This window comes from Hemiscyllium ocellatum, chromosome 2 (assembly GCF_020745735.1).
Source record: "Hemiscyllium ocellatum isolate sHemOce1 chromosome 2, sHemOce1.pat.X.cur, whole genome shotgun sequence".
NCBI lineage: Eukaryota > Metazoa > Chordata > Chondrichthyes > Orectolobiformes > Hemiscylliidae > Hemiscyllium > Hemiscyllium ocellatum.
In genome coordinates this window covers 137,921,579-137,942,817 of record NC_083402.1, presented here as the reverse complement: position 1 = coordinate 137,942,817, position 21,239 = coordinate 137,921,579, and positions in this window count along the sequence as shown.

Below are 21,239 nucleotides of genomic sequence, written 5' to 3'. Positions count from 1 at the left end.
AGTCCATTGTTGGAATATTGTGTGCATTTCTGGTCTCCTTCCTATCAGAAAGATGTTGTGAAACTTGAAAGGGTTCAGAAAATATTTACAAGGATGTTGTCTGGGTTGGAGGATTTGAGCTATAGGGAGAGGTTGAACAGACTGGGGTTTTTTCCCTGGAGCATTGGAGGCTGAGGGGTGACCTTATAGAGGTTTACAAAATTATGAGGGGCATGGATAGGGTAAATAGACAAAGTCTTTTCCCTGGGGTTGGGGAGTCCAGAACTAGATTTAGGGTGAGAGGGGAAACATATAAAAGAGGCCTAAGGGCAACTTTTTCACACAGAGGGTGGTATGTGTATGGAATGAGCTGCCAGAGGAAGTGGTGGAGGCTGGTACAATTGCAACATTTAAAAAGCATTTAGCTGGGTGTATGAATAGGAAGAGTTTGGAGGGGTATGGGCCGGGTGCTGGCAAATGAGACTAGATTAGGTTGACTTATCTGGTCAGCACAGATGAGTTGCACCGAAGGGTCTGTTTCCATGCTGGACATCTCTATGACTCTAAGACTCTATGACACATGACTGATTGTCGTGACATTGTTTAAGATGGGCAATTATAATCTTACAAGCCCCAGTGATTGTTGATGTGCTGTGATAACTCGTGGATGGATTACAGAAACTGTTTTTTTTTAGATTAGACTTACAGTGTGGAAACAGGCCCTTCAGCTCAACAAGTCCACACCGACCCGCCGAAGCGAAACCCACCCATACCCCTACATTACCCCTTACCTAACACTACGGGCAATTTAGCATGGCCAATTCACCTGACCCGCACATCTTTGGACTGTGGGAGGAAACCGGAGCACCCGGAGGAAACCCACGCAGTCACGGGGAGAACGTGCAAACTCCACACAGTCAGTCGCCTGAGTCGGGAATTGAACCCGGGTCTTCAGGCGCTGTGAGGCAGCAGTGCTAACCACTGTGCCACCGTGCCGCCCACCATTGTATCGTATTCTTCATAATCATGTGTTGATGGGAAAAAATTTAAACAGAAAGGCTTTGCTTGCTCTCAAATTGGGATTCACATGCCTAGGTTAATAGGAAGGGGAAGCATGACAATAGGAGCAGGAAGCAGTTAATAGGGTTATGGCCAAGGCTATCAGCCTTGTCCAAGGAGGACACATACCTTTGTCTGAGGCTGAAAGTGGAATTCACATGCATGGCACCAGAGAAATCCGTCACTCTAAGAGTGACCCCCCCCCCCCCACCCCCCACCCCCCGGCTGAGATGTCATATCTCATTCTGTAAGAGGACAGGCATGCAATTAATACTACAGACAGTCCTTTTAGCAGTGGAATGTTTAACCCTTGAGTCCCCTGTATGCCATGAAAACAAATGAAAAATAGAACTGATCCCTTTTAAGCTTTCTAACCTCCTTACACTAGCACCTGGTCTGACACCTACAAACTCCTTGTTTACTCTGACTGTGTCCCCGTGAGGTTGTTTCTGTGGATAGTGCTAAATGGACTCCATCTAGTATAAATCCTTTCAGGCCCAGGATTTTCCCCTTCATGTTTATCATGCTGTCTTGGACTCATTTATATAACTATGGAAAGTAGTGTGCACAACCCAGACCACCATGGAAGCCACGTTCCCATCCATGGACTCCATTGACACTTGGCACATGCTGCCAACATCGTTAGTGAGTCGCCCCCACACCCACCACGGTAATGGTCTCCGACAACCTCTTCAGTCAGACAGAAGATAGAGAAGCTAGAACACATGCAACAAAAGGTTCAAGAACAGCTGTCAGAACAGCGGGACCTTTAATACATTGTCTGATCTGCGTGGTCACCTATTTTTATAAAGCCTAAGTTGTCTCAAGAATGTAACTTAAAAAAAGTTCTGGGATTAGCATATTAATTAACCGAAACGTGCAATCCATTCTAAAAGATGAAAGATTTGGCATCAATCTAGGTTTGCTCATTATATCATTTTAACTGCATGACACTGTGATCTTTTACAATGAATTCTGCGTCTTATGATCCTGTCCCACCTGCTGAACGGGCAGCACTTTTCAAGCTGGTACTTCCAAATGAACCTGTTGGACTATAACCTGGTGTTGTGTGATTTATAACTTTGAATATATCTACCAAACTGACCCCAACAACATTGAATGGGAGAGAATTCCACAGGTTCACAACTCACTGTGTGAAGAGATTCTTCCACATCTCAGTCCTGAATGGCTTCCCCCTTAGTCTTAATGATATGGAGGTCCTGGTGTTGGACTGGGGTGGACAAAGTTACTAGGTGACCTGATGAAGGAGCAGTGATCCAAAAGCTAGTGCTTCCACATAAACGTATTGGACTATAACTTCAAGTTGTGTGATTTTTAACCCTTATTTTTAGACTGTGAGCCCTAATCCAAGAATTCCCCAACATCAGGAACATTCTTCCTACATCTAGCCTGTCCAGTCCCATCAGGGTTTGATCTTTGAGACCCCCCCCCATCATTCTTCTAAATTCCAGTGAGTACAAGCCCAGTCAATCTAATCTTTCTTCATATGTCAGTCCGGCCATCCCAGGAATCGGTCGCCTGAACCTTGTCATATCACGTGTAAATATATTGGCTATATAACAAAATTCTTTCATTACACTGCAGTTGGTTTATTGTTTCTGATTTCTTACCACCAACAAAAATGACATTAAAATTAATTAATTGCACACCAAATGAAGAATGAATCTTAAAGCGTGAAGTCAATTTGAATCAAATGAATCCTGGTTGCTATTGTTGTTACTGTGACACTCTCCAGTGTGTTGGATCCGGACATTTCTTCCAATTCTCCTGGAATAACAACAGAGCATTAGTACAATCAGTGCCTAAAGCAAAGGCACTTATTTGTCATTTACAAAATGTAAGTATCCAGCTATGGTGTAGCTTGGCTGCTCAGTTTTGGAGTGTTCCTGTATATCTCTTGCTTGTTTTAATCTCCTCTGGTATGACAAAAGTACTTTGAATATATCTACCAAACTGACCCCAACAACATTCAATGGGAGAGAATTCCACAATGGGAGCCATTTTAACCTTTATTGCCAAGTTAAGGAGAAGATTGTAGGATGCTAATTTCACATCTTTCCCAATTTTCCTTCCATTTCGTTTCAATGAAGTGGTGTACATTGGTGTTCTGATTTGCTCAACTCAGTTTTCTAGCTACCCTGTGTTGATTGGGTGTGGTGCAGCCTGGGATGCTCAGGTGAAACTGAAATATGGACCTAAATCTATTGGTCTAAATGGAGTAATTGTGTGCTGTAAATAATACATCATACTCTGTGTATGACTAGTTGCAAATGATCACTCAAGCAGCTCTATGACGTTGCTGCAATTTAGGACAGTCAATAAAGGTGGATCTGCCTACATCCCAGGAACAGGCTTTGAAGAGTGTTGTTGGCTGTATGTTTTTGGTTTGGAGAGTTAACTGACATAATTGTAGGGATTACAGATTTAAGGTAGTCCATTGATTGTGAAAGATCATAGGGTGCTATGTTGAAGTGGGAGAATTATTAAAATGCAAACTGCTAACTTTCCTCTAAGGAATGGTTACCGGACTCAAAATGTAAAATCAGTTGTCGATCAACAAATGTTGCAGGACCTGCTGAGTTTTTCTAGCGATTTTTGTTTTTGTTTCAGGTTTCCAGTTTTAACACTGCTTTGTTTATTTGGTGGAGCCTGGAACAATTTCAAAGGCATCTGGGTGGGTAGATGAATCAGGAGGATTTAGAGGGATATGAGCCAAGTGCTGGAAAATGGGATTAGATTAAGTTAGGATATCTGGTCAGCATGGACAGGTTGGATCGAAGGGTGTGTTTCCATGCTGTACGTCTCTGCGACTCTATCACTCCATGACTCTAATACATGATCTTACAAACTTTGTACATCAATCAGCAAAATTAAATATTTTCAAAGTTTATCCTCCAATTGGTGCTGACAAGGATGTCTCCATTTTAAAAAGCTGACAACTTTTAAGAGCAACAATTTTCTCTGTGTTCTTATGACAGTTCAAGTTTCTGTACCACCTTGCTCCACACAGCATGCATTCATTGGAATAAGTAACCCCATCAGTTCCACAGACTGGGTCGTAGTTTAAGAGGCACAGTGGGGGATCCTGACTTGTTTGCAGACAGTTTGGCTGTAATAGCAAACAGAATCATTTGTCGTTACTGAATCATTTGACTTCACAGTTGTTCTCAAATGGACAATAAAAAAGACATGTTGCAACAGTCTGTGTTTGCCGCTGGAATTGTCAGGGCCGTTCTTCTCACTGAACAGTCCTCACTGCCTGCAACATCACTGGCTGTAACTTCCTACAAAGATGCCCATCAATCACTGCCCACTCCTAACCCTCACTAGCCACTTTCCTCAGCATTCACCCCTCTCACCTCCCACTCACTGTCCCAGTTGCCCCTCCTGTATGAGGAGCATGTGAAGGGGTGAGCATTAGGGTGAGGGAGCAGGCAGGGAGCGAAAGGCAGCAAGGAAAGGGTCACCACAATAATGTGAGCAGCACCAACTTCCTGTTTCAGTCAGGAGACAGGAGATACAGGTATTGGAGAATCATTGGGGAAATGCAGACGCTCCAGAATGTGGGAGCAATACATTTATTCTATTGATTAAAGGGTAAAACACAAGTGTTCTATGTCGGCGAGTGAAACACAGGAGTTTTAGAATGGTACGTGAGTTTTCAGAGTAATTGTAGAGAATCTAAGTCATTAACTATAAACAGGTATAGTCTAAAACATGAAAGCTTGGAAGCTGAAAGATAATCATATTCTTCCTACCTCAGTTCCTGGGTCAGAGTATGATTCTGCAAAATCAAATGACAGTTAGAAAAATAGTCACGGCACTAGTTCATTACATAGCTTATAAAAACAACAGAGTTTTTAAAACCTGTAACTGTGTCAGAATGATAATGGGTTGTTCGGATATTCCAACCATTATAATTCAATCTAAGCGTTTAGTTTTAGATCAATCTTTGCAACAAATAGTTAAATTAGAGACAGTTTTACAGGACAAGAGGCCATTCAGCTTCCCGTGTCAGTCCTGGTTCTGGACCCAGCTATGCAACTGATTCCACTCTCCCGCCTTATTTGTGGAGCTCTCTCGATACATCACTTTCAAATAGATCTCCAGCTCTCTTTCAAACATCCGTCTCTACCACTCTCCCAAGCAGTGATTCCAAATCGGAACAACTCCCTGATTAAAGGGGTTTCCCCTTATCTCACTCCTAACTCTGGTCCTTTTCAAATCATTCACTTCTCAGGTTATTTGTGCCTCTTCATGATTTTATAAACCGCCGGAAGGTCACCATGAGATTCTGATACTCCAGGGAAAAAAGTCACTGAGTATTCAGCTTCCAGTCCCTGAAAAACCCTTGGAAATATTTTCAAAGCTTACCCAGCACATTGTGCTGATAAGACGTCCTTGTCTTAAAACATTGACACCAATCAAGGTATTAATATCCTCCTGAACTGAACACAATAATCCAGACATGGTCTGAGCGATGATTTGGAGAAGTGCAGCATCACTTCCATGTTTGTATACTCTCTGCCTGTATTTATCATGAATCCTAGAAGCTTTCTCAACAACTGTTTCAACTTGCCTGGTCTCCTTCAGAGAATCCTGTACATGAACCCTGAGCTCCCTTTGGTTTTCTTCCACTTTTGATTGTTTTGTCTTGGTTATTGCCAAACCAGGAGGCAGGTTCATCAATCTGTCATTGTGTGACAAACTGCTCTGATATGGAGAGTGAGCAGCTCTGATGTGGATTGAATGTCCATTCATCCCTTTCTCCACACAGTGAAAATCTCAGCCAGCTGGTGCCTGGAATGAGGAATCGTGGTGATAACCATGTCCTTCATGACCCCTTGGGACAGATGACAAATGCCAAATGGAGTTAATGGCAATATCTCAAAGCACTCAATCCCCAAACAGCAGAAACCTTTCCATATTGAGCTGAGAATGCCTAACTGAGGCATTACCGCTGTGTTCTTACTTGGAAAACACTTTTTGTGACACATCTTTTGCATGGGAACCTGAGTTGTGGTAATGATGGCAATCAAGTATTGGCCTTAGTCTTCTACAGTCTTGAGATGAACACAATGTGGTTTTAAAAGTGCTTCAATTTTAACAGTAGAGCTCTATAAACACATTGCGGGAGATCTTAGACTTAACTATGAATCAACAATATGACCAACCTGATGCTCACAGAGAATGCCTACTACATCTCTGTACCATCCCCACTCTGCACTCCTCGCTGGCCTCACTCCTCCCTGTCTCTATAACACCTTCCATGCTACAACCCTACAAAATATTCCATGTTCCTCCAAGTCTGGCCTCATGTACATTCTCCCGTTCCTTTAACCCACTTTTGGTGACATGGTTCAGATGTCTGGATATTAACACCTAGAGTCACCTCTCAAACCTAATGCCAGACTTTAAAATCAAATTCTGCAACAAGAAAGGACGATTTTGTAACAGTTGTATCATGTAGTATTAAATTCAGTGCTTTTTAAGTAATATGCCAAAGGAGAGCACTTTTGGAAATGGGTCCTGAAAGTAGCACTGGACCCTAATGTAAACAAAAGATTATGTTATTGGTCCAATCAGGTTGCAAATTCCTGACATAAATTCATCTACTTGACATCAGTGTATGGTGGGAGGCACAGTTTTAGCTTGTAATTAGTATGTATTTTCTACTCTTCATATTGGAAGGTACAGATGCCTGAAAATGATTGCTCTGTATGGCCAAATCTCTCAGTATTCATAAATACATATGGAGTTAGACAATCGGGTACAATTTCTTTTCTGCAATTCCTTCTTGATAATGTTCAAGATGAGAACTTCAAACAGTGCACCTGGAAAATACTGCCATGACTTCAAGACTACTTGTTGAAACATGCCTCATTTAGATCATAACCAAAAAATATGGGGATGGAGTTAAAGCATTTCATTACCATTTGAAGAATTCTTTGGACAGATGTGTTATCCCTTGTTGGAGGGCATAGGAGTGTTTAGGAAAGATTAGCATCTTTCTCAAGACCATCAGTTGAAGTGAGTTGGAGTCAGATACTCCACCAATCATTAGTGTGAAATAATGCAGAATGAAAATGTAAGGAAATCATCAGCATGTCTTGATAAAAGCCATGTGTTAATAAAGTCAGTTTCTGAAGTGACAAGGTTAATTCATTTTCTCTGAATGTTGAAGCAAACAAAACAAATTATATCCCAATGTCATTTCAACTCTTAAACTATCGCCGTTCAGATAGATATAAAGCACCAACAGAAAACATTCCGTCTTTTTCATATGTAGCCTTCTTATTATTTAACTTATTATTTATATAATACAAACGATGACAGCAATTGAAGTATTCTTTGCACTGATGTGTTATCCTTTCTTGTAGGGTATATGGGTGTTTAGGAAAGATTAACATCTTTCTCAAAACCATCAGTTGAAGTGAGTCGGAGTCAGATACTCTACCAATCATTGGCATGAAATAATGCAGTGAGAAAATGTAGGAAAATTAGCAGGATGTTTTTTAAAAAGCCAGGCGTTAATAAAGTCCATTTCTGAAGTGACACGGTTCATTAATTTCTCTGAATGTTGAAGCAAACAGAATAAGTTATTTCCTAATGTTATTTTAACTCTTAAACTATTTCCGATCTGATAGATATAAAGCACCAACAGAAAACATTCAGTTTTGTTCATACCTGGCCTTTCTATTATTTAACTTATAATTTAAATAGTACAAGCGATGGCAGCAATTAAGTCCCAGAATGGTGATCAATGGTAATGGAGGAACTAACCTGTAACAGAGAACAAAAACATGAAGAGAAGGCCAAAAGCTGAGAACCACCTCATTCTCCTGCAATGGATGCGCTGAGTGGGTGCTGTGCAATCGTCCACTTTTAACACAGGTGCCACAGGGTGCTGCTGGTTCACACAGATATGTGATTGTACTGTAACTCAGTAAACCACACCCAATGTTTATGTAAAATGTGTGTCCATGAGCCAAAATCTCTCCGTGGTAAACAATGAGCTCAAGATCAAACCTTCAAGAATGCCATCACATGATGGCCATTTAGGGTTCCTTATCACGTATCCTCATTCTTCACCAGGGTGATCCTGTTGGGCAAGATTTTACATATACAAGGAATCGTTAAAATGATTGCTGAAGTTTTATCAAACTTGTAGAATTTGTTTACAGTCAGCCTGATCGTGAAAGCTGTTTCTGACTTTTGCCACAGTCGTGTTCAACTTGCTGTTCAAGAATTTGAGAGTGCGCCATTTTTTCCCATCATGCAATGTTAAATATTCCCCACAATACCACATTTGTGAACATGACCAATATCATTACAGAGCCTGTTTGGAGCATGCTAGGGCCTGGTCTGTCTCTTACAAACTCCTTGTTTACCCTGACCAGGTCCCCGTGAGGTTGTTTCTGTAGATAGTGCTTAATGCACTCCATCAAGTATAAATCCTTCCAGGCCCAGGATTTTCCCCTTCATGTTTCTCATGCTGTTGTAGACTCATTTATATAACTACGGAAAGTAGTGTGCACAGCCCAGACCACCATGGAAGCCAACTTCCCATCCATGGACTCCATTTACACTTCAAGTTGCTGTGGAAATGCTGTCAACGTCATCAATGACTCCCTCCCCCCAACCCCACCCCGGTAATGCTCTCCTACTACCCCTTCAGTCAGGCAGAAGATACAGAAGGTTGAACACATGCAACAAAAGATTCAAGATCTGCTGTTGGAACAGCAGGACCTGTGTGTACCTGTGTGCAAAGATAATTGAACAGGGCAGAGTGAAAAAGCAATAAAGAGTACAGTATCATTGCCTTTAATAAGAGGGGAAAAGAGTACATTAACATGGAGGTTATGCTGAACCTATGTTAGACCTTAGCTGGAATATTGTGAAAAGTTGTGGATGTCACATTCTATGAAGCATGTGAATGTATTGGAAAGTGTGCAGTAATGATTTCCAAGAGTGATTGCAGAGATCAGAAATGTCTGTAATGAGTCCATAGAAACATAGAAAATGGGTGCAGGAATAGGCCATTCAGCCCTTCAAGCCAGCACTTCCATTCAGTATGATCATGGCTGTTCATGTAATTGAAGTATCTCACTTCCACTTTCTCTCCATACCCCTTGATCCCTTTCGCTGTTATATGCAGCTGCCTCTTGAATATATTTTGAAGTAGAAGTGCCAATGTAGGACTGGGGTGGACAAAATTAAAAGTCACACAGCACTAGGTTATAGTCCAATAGGTTTATTTGGAAGTACTAGCTTTCAGAGTGCTGCTCCTTCATCGGATACCTAGTGTGGTAGGATCATAGACCAGAGAATTTATAGCAAAAGATCATGTAATTAAAATGATATATTGAACAAACAGATTGTTGTTAAGTCTTTCATCTTTTAGAATCGGTTGCAGGTTTTGGTTCGTTAATATTAATGCCAGAACTTCTTTTAAGTCACATTCTTGAGATAACTTAAGGTTTTATAAAAAAAGGTGACATCTCAGCTCAGACAATGTATTAAAGGTGTGAGGTGTGCCTGTCTGTATTTCACTCTTGAGTCAGACTGGTTCCATTTCCAAACCAGGATTTTGTAAAATGTTATTTGGATTGACTGCCTGCATTGAGTGTCTGCAAGCTGTGTCCTTTTTGAACAAAAATAGAATGGGTCCACAAATCCAGCAAGACATCCTAACACCAATACACAAATTCTTTCGCTATGAAGGCCAGTATGACACCCAAATCTCTTTGCATGTCACCTTTTTCTAAATTGCCACCATTCAGACAATAATCTCCCTCCCTGTTTTGCAACAAAAGTGTATAACCTCACACTTATCCCCATTATATTGAATTTGCCATGTATTTGCCCACTCACCTAGCCTGTCCAAGTCACCCTGCAGCCTCTTAGTACACACTAACACTCAGCTCAGTGCTATCTGCATATTTGGAGATACTGCATCCAATTCTTTCATCCAAATTGTTAATGTATATTGTGAACAGTGAGGTCCCAGCACTGAACCCTGTGGCACTCCACTCATCATTGACTGCCACTCTGAAAAGGATCCATTTATTTCAACTCTCTGCACCCTGTCTGCCAACCAGTTTTCTATCCATGTCATGCACTACCTCAGATACCATTATCTTTAATTTTCCTTACCAACCTCTTGTGGGAATCTGTCAAAAGCCTTTTGGAAGTTCAGATACACAACACCTACTGATTCACCCATGTCCATTCCAGTGGTCACACATAGAACATAGAACATAGAACATAGAAGGATACAGAGCAGTACAGGCCCTTCGGCCCTTGATGTTGCGCCGACCGAATCCTACCTAACCTATACTAGCCCAATAACTTCCAAATGCCTATCCAATGCCCGCTTGAATGACCATAAAGAAGGAGAGTTCACCACTGATACGGGCAGGGCATTCCATGAACTCACAACCCGCTGTGTGAAGAATCTACCCCTAACATCTGTCCTATACCTACCACCCCTTAATTTAAAGCTATGTCCCCTAGTAACACCTGACTCCATTAGCGGTAAAAGGTTCTTAGTATCTACCCTATCTAAACCCCTAATCATCTTATACACTTCTATCAGATCTCCCCTAAACCTTCTCTTCTCCAATGAGAACAGCCCCAAGTGCCTCAGCCTTTCCTCATAAGATTTTCCTACCATTCCAGGCAACATCCTGGTAAACCTCCTCTGCACTCGTTCTAAAGCTTCCACATCCTTCCTATAGTATGGCGACCAAAACTGCACACAATACTCCAGATGAGGCCTCACCAGAGTCTTATACAACTGCAACATGACCTCAGGACTCCGGAACTCAATTCCTCTGCCAATAAAGCCCAGTACACCATATGCCTTCCTCACAGCACTATTTACCTGGGTGGCAACTTTCAGAGATCTGTGTACATAGACACCAAGATCCCTCTGCTCATCCACACTACCAAGTAGCCTACCATTAGCCCAGTAATCCATCATCTTGTTATTCCTACCAAAGTGAACGACTTCGCACTTAGCTACATTGAATTCCATTTGCCACATTTCCGCCCAGCTCTGCAACTTATCTATATCCCGCTGTAACCTACCACTTCCTTCCTCACTATCCACAACTCCACCGACTTTTGTGTCATCCGCAAACTTGCTTACCCAGCTTTCAAGTCCTTCCTCTAGATCATTTATAAAGATAACAAAAAGCAATGGTCCCAAAACAGATCCTTGTGGTACACCGCTAGTAACTGCGCTCCAAGATGAACATAATCCATCAACTACTACCCTCTGTCTCCTTCCAGCCAGCCAATTCCTAATCCAAACCTCTAATGTATCCTCAATGCCATACCTCCGAAGTTTTAGCATTAGCCTACCATGGGGAACCTTATCGAACGCCTTACTAAAATCCATATACACAACATCTACTGCTTTACCCTCATCCACTTCCTTAGTCACCTTCTCAAAGAACTCAATAAGGTTTGTGAGGCACAACCTGCCCTTCACAAAACCAAGCTGGCTATCCCTGATCACGTTATTCCTACCCAGATGTTCATAAATCTTATCCCTTACCATTCTCTCTAAGACTTTGCCCACCACTGAAGTCAGACTCACTGGCCTATAGTTACTAGGGCTATCCCTACTCCCTTTCTTGAACAATGGGACCACATTCGCTATCCTCCAGTCCTCTGGTACTATTCCCGTAGACAATGACGACATAAAAATCCAGGCCAATGGCTCTGCTATCTCCTCCCTAGCTTCCCATAGGATCCTGGGGTAAATGCCATCAGGCCCAGGAGACTTATCTATATTCATCCTTTCCAATATTCCCAAAACCTCCTCCCTGCATATTTCCAGGGCATCCATTCTAATTATTTGTGATTCCATATTCACATCAGCAGTGTCCTGTTCCTGAGTGAATACTGATGAAAAGTACTGATTTAATGTCTCTCCAATCTCCTCCGCCTCCACACACAACTTCCCACTACTATCCTTGACTGGACCGATACCTACCCTAGTCATCCTTTTATTCTTGACATACCTATAGAAAGCCTTTGGGTTTTCCCTAATCCTACCAGCTAAAGACTTTTCATGTCCCCTTCTCGCTTCTCTTAGCTCCCTCTTTAGCTCCTTCCTGGCTACCTTATAACTCTCAATCGCCCCAACTGAACCTTCACGCCTCATCTTTACATATGCCGCCTTCTTCCCTTTCACAAGGGACTCCAATTCCTTACTAAACCACGGCTGCCTCACAAGGCCCTTTACACCATGCCTGACTGGTACATACCTATCGAGGACACGCAGTAGCTGCTCCTTGAACAATCCCCACATCTCATTAGTGTTCTTCTCTTGAAGCCTGTTTTTCCAATCCACACATCCTACGTCATGCCTCACTGCATCATAATTTCCCTGCCCCCAGCTATAGCTCTTGCCCTGCGGCGCACGATTATCCCTCTCCATCACTAAAGTAAAAGTCACCGAGTTGTGGTCACTGTCCTCGAAGTGCTCACCTACCTCCAAGTCTAACACCTGGCCTGGTTCATTACCTAGAACCAAATCCAATATAGCCTCCCCTCTTGTTGGCCTGTCGACATATTGTGTCAGGAAACCCTCCTGCACACATTGTACAAACACCGACCCATCTAATGAACTCGAGCTATAGCTCTCCCAGTCAATATCTGGGAAGTTAAAGTCCCCCATAACAACCACCCTGCTACCTTCACTCTTTTCCTGAATCATCCTCGCAATATTATCCTCTACTTCTCTATGACTATTAGGAGGCCTGTAGAAAACACCTAACAGGGTGACCTCACCTTTCCTATTTCTAACCTCAGCCCAAACTACCTCAGATGGCAAGTCCTCTTCCATCGTCCATTCCACTGCTGTGATACTGTCTTTGACAAGTAATGCCACGCCTCCCCCTTTTTTACCCCCATGTCTGATCCTACTAAAACATTTGAACCCTGGAACGTGCAACAGCCATTCTTGTCCCTGTTCTACCCATGTCTCTGTAATGGCCACAACATCGAAGTCCCAGGTACCAACCCACGCTGCAAGTTCACCTACCTTATTCCTTATACTTCTGGCATTGAAGTATACACACTTCAATCCACCTTTCTGGTTACAGGCACCCTCCTTCGAGATCGCTGCATTATTCCTAACCTCCCTACACTCAAGGTCCTGTACCCTAAAGCTACAGTCCTGGTTCCCATGCCCCCGCGGAGTTAGTTTAAACCCTCCCAAAGAGCACTAGCAAACCTCCCCCCAAGGATACTGGTGCCCCTCAGGTTCAGGTGTAGCCCATCCTTTTTATAGAGGTCCCACCTTCCCCAGAAAGGACCCCAGTTGTCCAGAAACCGGAATCCCTCCCTCCTGCACCATCCCTGTAGCCACGCATTTAACTGCTCTCTCTCCCTATTCCTCGACTCTCTATCACGTGGCACGGGTAACAAACCAGAGACTACAACTCTGTTTGTTCTAACTCGGAGCTTCCAACCTAGCTCCCTGAAAGCCTGTCTGACATCCTCACCCTTCTTCCTACCTATATCGTTGGTGCCAACGTGGACCACGATCTGGGGCTGCTCCCCCTCCCCCTTAAGGACCCGGAAAACACGATCAGCGACATCACGTACCCTTGCACCTGGGAGGCAACATACCAAACGTGAGTCCCTGTCGACCCCACAAAAACTTTCAGAAGATTTGTCAACCATGATTCCTCTTTAGTGAATCCATGCTGACTCGGACAAATTCTGTCATTGCTTTCCAAATGCTCAGTTATTACATCCTTAATAATTGACTACAACATTTCCCTCATCACTGATGTCAGGCTAACAGCCTTTAATTTCCCATTTTCTCTCTCCCTCTTATTTTAAAGACTGGGGTTACACTGGCTACCTTCCAGGTCATTGAAACTCATCAGAGTCTGCAGAATGCTGGAAAATGATCGCCAATGCATCTGCTATTTCTAGAGGCACTTCCTTAACTACTCTGGGATGCAGAGCATCAAGCGCTGGGGACTTAACGGGTTTTCATCCCATCAATTTTCCCAATAACACTTCCTGACTAATAAGGGTTTCCTTCATTCCTGTTTCATGCTTGACCCTCTGACCCCTATCATTTCCTGAAAGTTATTTGTGTCGTCCTTAGTGAAGACAGATCCAAAGTATTTGTTTAACAGACTTGTGCAGATTGGAGATGTTGGGAAGTAGAGGTTTTTAAATTTATTAGTGAGCGTGTTAGTGTAAATCGTAAGTAATCATTCCCTTGTAAACTGTTCATTGCTTGTTCAAGTTTCAAGAAACAAATACACAGATTTACGGTGATGTGCAAAGGAAGTGAATGAGATGTGGGAAAATAAACCTATTTCATACATTGAGTAGTTAGAGTATGGAATGCATTGCTAGGAATTGTGTTGACAACAGGTTCAATTGAGGCATTCAAGAGGGTATTGGATGATTTTTAGATAGAAAAAAATACATAATACTAATAAAAAATATTATTTGTTCAACTTGTGCCTTACAATCCAGTTTTGGAACTATTCTATATACCTTGAAAATGGTCGTCTGCAGAATGTCCAATTTTAAGCTTTATTTGGCCCATCTCTGATATGAAGCCTTCCTAGCAACGCTGTTTCTGTTGCCACAGCTTGCTGATGTAGTTAATATTTTATGTTCCTTAAAGATGTTTAATCTGCAATAATATTGATTTTCCTGCATGCTACTGATTTCCTTTGGATTTGCTTGTGCCTCGTGGCTATAATGAAGACTATCCCACAAAGCCGCACAATGATTCTTGTTGAATGCTCCCTGCTTCCCAAACAAATTCTGTTTCGGAGTAGAATCACATGTTTCTTTAAATTTCCTAATGTTTTTGTGTATGGAAAGGCCACTGTCAGTAATTTCCCTGGCTTCCTGCACGTGTAATTTCTCTCATCTTCATTTCTCCAGCATTTGTGGTGAGACGGCATTGCATATTGGAGGAGCAATATCCTTTTTGGAAACTGCTACCTTTTGAGCATGAATTGCCTGTTTAATGTTCTGTGCTTTTCTATCCAAGAGATTTTAGATTTTGTCTCACACAATCCTCAGTGTCTGGTCAGCTCACCAGCTTAGCCTTGGACTTGGGTCACTAACTGACGGAGAATGATCTGGGGTTGTATTTCCGAGCATAGTACTCAGAATGACATATTCCTGGGTCACCGTTCCTAACTGTTTACATTTCAGCCGAATTGAAATTAACCTTATTTACTAACCTTCACCCAGACCACCCTTAAGATGCTGAAGGCAGGGTACAGAGGGTGGTGGTGGAGGCCTGTGACCAGTGGTGTGCCACAAGGATTGGTGCTGGGTCCATTGCTTTTTGTCATTCATATAAATGATTTGAATGTGAACATAGGAGGCATGGTTAGTAAGGTTGCCAATGACACCAAAAATGGAGGTGTAGTGGATAGCCAAGAAGGTTACCTCAGAGTACAATGAGCCGAGGAGTGGCAGATGGATTTAATTTAGACAAATATCAGATGCTGCAATTTGGAAAGGCAAATCAGAGCAGGACTTATACACTTAATGATAATGTCCTGGTGAGCGTTGCTGAACAAAAAGACCTTGAAGTGTAGGTTCATAGTTCCCTGAAAGTGGAGTTGCAAATCGGCAGGGTAATGTAGAAAGTGTTTGGTACGCTTACCTTTATTTGTCAGGTCATTGAATACAGGAGTTGGGGGGGTCATGTTGCGGCTGTACAGGACACTGATTAGGCCCCTTTTGGAATCCTGGGTTTGATTCTGGTCTGCCTGTTATAGGGAGGATGTTGTCAAACTTGAAAGAGTCCAGAAAAGCTTCACAAGGATGTTGCCAGGGTTGGAGGGTTTGAGCTGTAGAGAGAAGCTGTATAGGCTGGCGTTGTTTTCCATAGAGCATCAAAGGCTGAGAGTTGATCCTGTAGAAGTATATGTAATCATGAGAACATGGATAGGGTGAATAACCGAGGTCTTTGCCCCAAGGGTGAGGGAGTCCATAACTAGAGGTCATAGATTTAAGGTGAGAGGTGAAAGATTTAAAAGGGGCCTAAGGGACAACTTTTTCACACAGAGGGTGGAATGAGCTGCCAGAGGGATTGTTGGAGGCTGGTACAATTACATTCAAAAGGCATCTGGATGGGTACATGCACAGGAAGGATTTACAGGAGGTGAGGCCAAATGCTGGCAAGTGGGACTAGATTAATTTAGGAAATCTGGTTGGCATGGATGAATTGTGGACGGAAGTATCTGTTACCGTGCTGTACATCTCTATCGCGGTATAATCCTGTGATTGAATTTTCCTGACAAGTTGTCAAGGGAAAAGCCAGACCACACATCATGTGCTAAGCGTGTTTTTTAGAACACAGTCTTACATTAGGTGTTCAAATGCTTCATAGACAGGCGTGAGTGTGAGCTAAGTCACATTGTAATTAAGCAGCTGATCATTGATGGATAATTATAAGGCATAATAAGTTATAAATCCATGGAATCCCTGCAGCCATTTGGCCCAATGAGTCCACACTGACCCTTCGAAGAGCATCCCACAAAGACTCATCCTATCCTGTCCCTGTAACCCTGCATTTCCCATGGCTAATTAACCTAACTTACACATCCCTGGACATTATAGGTCATTTAGCATGGCCAATCTACCTAATCTTCACATCTTTGGACTGTGGGGGGGGATCTGGAGCACCCAGAGGAAATCCACGCAGACACAGTCACCTGAGGGTGGAATCGAACCAAGGTCCCTGGTGCTGTGAGGCAGCAATGCTAACCACTGAGTGACTGTGCCACCCAATGTTATAGAGAGAATGTAATGTATCATTGTAAACAAGGACTAAAACACAGAAACTATTAGTAACAATGATCAAGATTTGAAATTTTAAATTAATGAGAGTACTTAGATTATTTTCTTGGACAGCTGACACATCTAAAGTTCAATAGCCAGCCTTCCAAATATTTTAAGGCCAATGTGCATGATGAACAGAGTATAACACTTTATTCACAAAAGTGACATGTTTGAGTCAATCAAGGATAATGGGGTAAAGGCAGGAGAATGTCAAATGGCAGACCAGACCCAATGGGCCAAATGGCAAAATTCTGCCCTTTATCTTATGGCCTAATGATCTTCTTTTCCTGAGGTTATGGAGAATTGAGGCAATAGATCATTTAGCAGTTGGAGTTGCTTTTCTAATTTACATCCTTGTCTGTTTTTAATTTACTTTAAACTGGCTTTCATCTCAGCTTTAGAAAGCTGATATCACTTACAATGCATGACACTCTTCGCTGTGTGCATCAGTTGATGTACTTCTTAAATCTGTGGCTAGGCTCTTAAAAGCTCCATTGAACTGTGTAGTGGTTGGAAGAAGGTTGACCAGGTGGATCTCAGCAAATATGAAATGTTGTTAACCCAGGCCAATCAGAGACTCCTGGCTGACAGATATAAACAGGAGTCTCGCCACTCGGGTGTTTTCCTATCTTCCTGGTGGTGAAAATTAAATGAAGATTTGTACACTTTGTGTCTTTCACTGTGTCTCACACCTGCACAACACACACCATGGTGTTGGGGGAAAAAATAAGCACTACCGCAGTTAGGCGGTAGTGTGGGGGAAAAGAGGAAAGAAAAGAAAATAAACAAGGGATTTTCCTCAAAAAAAAATAAACAGGAGTCTCAGAGAATGTACTCACTCTAGGGACTGGCTCAGAGATGGCAGGTCAGAGTCCATGTATTGTGCATGTGTAAATAAAGGATGACTTGGTGATGGGATACCAGCCTCTGTACAGTTATTTCAAACTGGTATGACATCCCTTACACCTGCTAAATAAATATTTTGAGAGAAGAAAGGCAAAAACAAAAGCCATCTTCTAATCAGCGGAGAGTGACTTGGAAAGACAAAGAAAGTTCTGTTTCTTGCTTACTCACTTTTCAGAAATGCTTAGTCCTTTTTGTGTCAAGAATAGCATTGAAGAATGTTATGAATTTGTGCTGAATCAATATTAAAGTATGCATCTCCAAATATAACTTAATAATTAAAAGCCTATATTCATTGCACACTTTCTGGCACTCAGTTTTAACAGCAGAGTTTCATAGTCTAAGACCATCCTCGAGCAGATTCGAGAGCATTTTTAGGACTGAACTTATGAGCAACCTGTTGGCAAATCTGTGGGCACTCAACCTGTGAGGTTTCTTACCTTTGATGTAGTATGTATCTCATTCAGGATCAGGTGATGTGGCAAGTATGCCATACACATTTACTGTTTCATCATGAAAAGGCAAAACATGTTCTTTATTACTGATGATTTCAAACAACATCATGGCTCCTATCCAAAACCACTTCACTTATTGATGTCAGTTTGTTGTCTCCCTTTGTTGAGGGAGATTGGAGTAAGGAAGGGAAGGGGAGATTCTGGATTGCTGATAAATTTCAAGGTTGATGGGTGAATTCCAAAGTGGTCTGGAGAGAGCAGGATATTGCTTCTGGTTGTTAGAGAGGATTGCATGATGGTCATGGGTTGGGTAGGAGATGGGGTTGGCCAGCAGTTGCGGCACAATCAGATGGATTGCTGCTTTGGAAGTGTTTACCAAGGAACCTGTTGGATCTGGTTCACTCCTCTTGACCCACAAAGGGTGTAGCAATTACATTTATTTTATGGTTCTGGTTTTTTTTCACCCACCACTTTTATTTTGATTTGGTTTTAATACAAATAGCTATGGCTGCAGAGAAGGTGCTCAAAGAACGAGGTGGTGATTTTAACAGACTTGGAAATGAGCTTCAAAAGAGCAGAACATTGTAAGATATGTAAGATTAGGATCTGCTTTAGACAGCCTGCAAAGAGTCTCCATGCTTTGGCAACATCTTGTTGAGAAGCTGTATTTCCGGAGAACCATCAGTTAAAATGATAATGTCCGTTCGAATGAAAATTGAAAATGGTCAATCCACATTCCACAAGATGACAAATTCGCACCTTTTGGAACAGCACTGTCTAAGTCGGAGGTAGTTTCAAGGCAAATATAGTTCTTGGTCCAGACTTGTTGCAATCTGTGACACAATTCCCGCCCACCTGGTTATGACTGTCAGGATTCAGACCAACATTCAGGATTTTTTATTTACTGAATACATTTGCAAAACATTTATTCTGAAATAGACAATGTTCAAATAATTCATTTTAGTGAACAGTTCTGACTTAAAATTCTGACAGAAAGATAGTGTCTGTCCACTGTGATTCTTTGGAGTTCGTTGTAAAATTGAGTTCAACACTTTTCAAACTTCTGAATCTTGATTTCACTTTTGGTTGTCCTGAAATGCAAATCAGTCTGTTATACTGGACTCAGTCATACTGCTGAGCTGAACAGAGAGAGAAAGTATGATTGAGGATGCAGGAAAGCAATCAAGGTCTAGGGGGAAAGCCACTCTCAAACTCGCATGGATTTCCCAGAGACATAAACATGCTTCTTTCAAAGAGAGGCACAGATTTACATCTGTCCTTTTCTCTCAGTGTCGTTTCTAGCCATAATGAGGGTTTTACACAACTGATTTACAAACACAATGGCTGAGAATTTTCGAGGTTCACCTCTTAACTGTAAACTCTGACTCACCAATCCAGCAACTGACATTCCTTAAGTGAACCAGTACCTTTTTCAACAATAAGCCCAGTTGTGACTATTCCACATTCCACTGGATCTTTAAGCTCTGCTTGAGAGGGCAAATAATGTTTTTAATGCTTTAACTGATTGCCAGCAGGCTGCATTTTTCCAAAATCGCTGGGATTTGCAAACTGCATGGTTTTGCAATATTACAGGAAGTTGGAGACTAAAAAGCTGCCCCCCACCTTAACCGTCTCTAAGGGCGGTGAGACAGGAAAGTCAATGGGAGGGGTCTTGATGGAACTGAATGCAAGTTTCCCCAGCTGTACACCCTCTGGGTGGGAAGACCAGTGAAAACAAAAATCTAACACCTCTTCAACCTGTTTACAGATGTTATTACACATCTTTAGAACAAGTGGGACCTGAACTCAGCCCTCCTGACTCAAAGGTAGGGACACTATCATTGCAGCAGGAGCCACAGCAATACTTGGAAGAGAAAGTGCTGGTCATAGTGGCCCTCTGTGGTACAACATCCTCTTGTGGTAAATATATCAAGGTAGACCTTCACATGTTTTATTGGCTGTTCCTTCTAATGGAAACTCAATAGGGGGGCAGGATAGTTTCAGAAGTTGCTACAAGGGGGATTGGGAAAGGGTTTAATATTCTTGGGTTCTGCCTAATGTCTCTGAATGGGCAGCAATCCCTCAGTCAAGAGTCATTAAAGCTTTTGTTCTGATGCCTCTGCAGTGAAACCTGAACCCAATAATTTCTTGACTCAAGGGCAATCTGAGAACGGCTTCCAATCAAATGTAAATTCTGTATTAAAGCTAAAGCTTTTAGTATAAATCTTAGTTTATAGTTTGTACATCTTTGTAAATCAGGTTAGAAATGTGCAAATCTGCAGTGTGAGTTTGTTGATAATGTTTCATTTCTATTCTTCATATGTTTGCAACTTACTTCACACAGTCTGATGAAATTATTCTTCCATTATCTGAAAGGGTTGAAAGACATAATGTACCTACCTTGTTTCATTTATAAGGATTAAATTATAATAATTACAATATCCACAATGTAATATAGCATCCAAAATTAAGAGAACTCTTTCATTCCAGCTCAGTTCCTACTCAAAATGATCTTCCTTTACCATCGCTGAAAGGACTTGAGGAGTCAAGGCTTTTCATCTTGCACTCAGCAGGACTGGGCAGGCAAAACCAGATTTGTAAAGGAGGATTAAATCTATATGGCATGAATAGAAGGTGGCAATTGACTGAGGCATCATTTCTGTGGAGAGGTGGCAAGAACAATTACTGTCAATCTTAGCTCTCAAACCAGGCAGGTCTACTCTGAATGTTCAGGGTGTTGCCATGGGAATGCAGTAAAGGTTGGCAGTTTCCATGACCTTTTTTATTAACCAATGGAAAAGGTGCAAGGCACATATGAATTCCATTGACATACATAAACCACAGTTCTGTGTGGTAATATTTGGAGCTTCTAGCATGTGTAAATGTATCACATTGCAAATCTGACTGAAATCTTAAACTGGCTTCCAGTGGAATTCTTAGCACAATCTGGGATATTTAATAATTGTT